The sequence below is a fragment of the Bison bison genome, unplaced genomic scaffold (genome assembly GCF_000754665.1).
Source record: "Bison bison bison isolate TAMUID 2011002044 unplaced genomic scaffold, Bison_UMD1.0 scf7180017856066, whole genome shotgun sequence".
Classification (NCBI taxonomy): domain Eukaryota; kingdom Metazoa; phylum Chordata; class Mammalia; order Artiodactyla; family Bovidae; genus Bison; species Bison bison.
This window is the reverse complement of record NW_011486639.1, coordinates 4,941-8,009: the sequence shown is the minus strand read 5'-3', so window position 1 is coordinate 8,009 and position 3,069 is coordinate 4,941.

The window sequence follows — 3,069 nt, the reverse complement described above, 5'->3', positions numbered from 1 at the left end:
TATTTCTTTTATTGTGGTAAGAACACAACATGACATCCTCTTAGATTTTAGGGTACCCATACAGCATTGGTGACTATGGATGTGTTTTTGTATATTACATCTCTAGAAGTTATTCAACTTGCTTAAGTAAAAGTTTATGCCCATTGATTTGTAACTTCCCATTTACCCCTCCACCTAACTCTGACAATTATCATAACACTCTTTGATTTTATGAATTTCATTATGTTAAATACATACATAAGTGGGAAATCATATAATATTTGCCTTTCAGTTACTGGTTTATATCACTTAAGCATAATATCTTCAATATTCATCCATGTGGTCACATATTGCAGAATTTCCATCTTTTTTTTTTTAAGGTTGAATTGTATTCCATTTTTTGTATATGCCACATTTTCTTTATCTACTTATTTTTTCATATTTAGATGTTTCCACATCTTGGCTACTGTGAATAGTTCTATAATGAACACAGAAATGTTAACATCCCTTTGAAATCATAATTTCACCCTTTTTGGATGAAAATCTAAAAACAGGATTACTGGATCATATAACTATTTAATTTTTATATTGTGAAACACCACTATACTGTTTTCCATAGCAGCCATGCCATTTTGCATTTCTACCAACAGCATGCAAGGGTTCTAATTTCTCCATATCCTTGCTGACTTTGTCTTTTTATATTTTCTGATAATAGTCATCCTGACAGATATAAGGTAATATTTCATTTGGGTTTTGATTTGCCTTTCCCTGATGATTAGGACATTAAACATGTTTTTCTTCTTTTAAAATACCTATTGGCCATTTATATATTTTCCAAAAAAATAAATGTCTAAATCATCCTTAGCTAATTTTTAAGCAGGCCTATTAGCTTTTGTGCTTTTTGCTATTGAATTGCATGAGCTTTTTATGCATTTATTAGAGATTAATCCTTTGCAGTAATCCTCAGTGTATTTGGTGCCAAGAACTGGCTTCATAGAAGACAATTTTTCCATGGACCAGGATGATAGTGGGTTTGGGATGATTCAAGCACATTGCATTTATTGTGAATTTTATTTCTATTATTATTATTATCAGATCCACCTCAGATTGTCAGGTATTAAATCCTGGAATTTGGGGACCCCTGCTTTATCAGATACATGCATTTCAAATATTTCCTCCCATTCTACTGCCTCTTCTTTCTGTTGATTATTTCCTTTTCTGTGCAGAAGGTTTTGACAAATACATGATGGCAATGGTGTAAGGTATTAACAATGTGGCACATCTTAGCTCACCTGGAACTGTCCTTTCTTTAGAACTGTAAGTCATACATATCAGATAATTAACTTCCTTTAATTGTCTTTCTTTATAAATAAGACTTCTTTCTCAGACTAACATTTCTGGTAAGGTCATTGCTATTTCTCAAACCTAGAACCAACTGGTTCTAGATGTTTCAGCATTAAAGGCAAGAGGTCCCACATAACAGAATTCTTGATGGCTCTGTGTGTTCAGATATTCAAGGATTTAAGGATGAATCAGAAGTAAATCTTACCAAGGCAATTCTCATTATTATAAAATCATTTATTGATTATAATTTTCAGAGTTTCTCAAGCTTGGTACTATTGGTATTTCGTGTTGGATTTTAATTTTTATAGGGAGCTACCCTGTGTGTGCTACCATGTATAGCAGCATCTCTGACCTCTGTCCAATCACTCTGGTACATTAATTATGACAATCAAAAATGCCTTCAGATATTGTCAAATGTCCATGTGGGAGGGGAGGGGAGGTTCATAATCATCTGTAGTTGAAAACTATTCCCTTATTTCCTTGGAGATTTTCAGGTTATTCTGTCTGAATTATGTCCAAATTAAACATCTAGTTTCTTATCTCCCAAATGATATTATTGTATAGTTTAAACTGTATGATTTTTGAATCTGGAATGCACTGGTATCTATAATCTTTATCCTTGTAATTTTTTCACATTCTTCTTTTTTTTTTTTTTTTCTTTTTGCTCTTGTAAGCATTTGTTTTGCCCATGCTCTAAAATCTGATATGGAGCTGAACCTGTTGATTATTTGTCTCCAGAATGTTCATTTTATTCTCTTCAATTCAGTTTTGTTTAAATACCTACCTCTGTTCCCTTGCACAGTTCTTCCAAAAACTCACAGAAGGAGAGAAACATGTACCTGAAAACTCTCAAGGACCGTCTTCTCCCCAACTCCCAGGAAACACTTGTTGAGGACACTATTACAAAGGAGCTCAGCTAAGCCAGGTTTCCTCTACAAAGCTTGCTAGAAAATATGCACTTCCTGTCCCTGTTAACTTAATTTTGGCAATGACTCTAAATTTCCTTCAAACGTCTTTTTCTCAGGAAGGAACGTGTGAATGTGAGGTATCTTTTAGATACATTACATGGTAAAGAATATCCATATTTTTTCAGACCTACAGACAGACCTGCCAGTGGAAAAGCACCCTGCCTTCCAGCCTCTGGAGGCTTCAGTAGTTTGGGGAAGAGGTTGAGACTCATGTCTATCCACCTCCTATGGCATAAGAGCCCTGGAGAAAATCTCTTGCCTCATTCTTCAGACGCCTCAAAGGAAGCAATTATAATTAATTACTGCTTCCTCATGTAATTCTATTTTCTTGGAAAAGCTGAAGAAAAATTTAACAGCAGCTTTAGAAACATTTATATATGAAAGTTAAAAGCTTAAATGTCTTTTCCCTATGCTCCATAATCATTCCCATAGACTCCAAACATCTTGGATATAAAAAGTCACAGCAAAATTTATGTTGGCTATTTAATAACTATTTATCTTCTTAAAGTATACTTTATAATTTTATTTTTTTAGATTTATTGAAATATAATTGACAAAACCAAATTGTATAGATCTAAGGAGAATCAGTTCAGTTCAGACGCTCAGTCGTGTCCGACTCTTTGCGACCCCAAGAATCGCAGCACGCCAGGCCTCCCTGTCCATCACCAACTTCAGGAGTTCACTCAGATTCATGTCCATCGAGTCAGTGATGCCATCCAGCCATCTCATCCTCTGTTGTCCCCTTCTCCTCCTGCCCCCAATCCCTCCCAGCATCAGA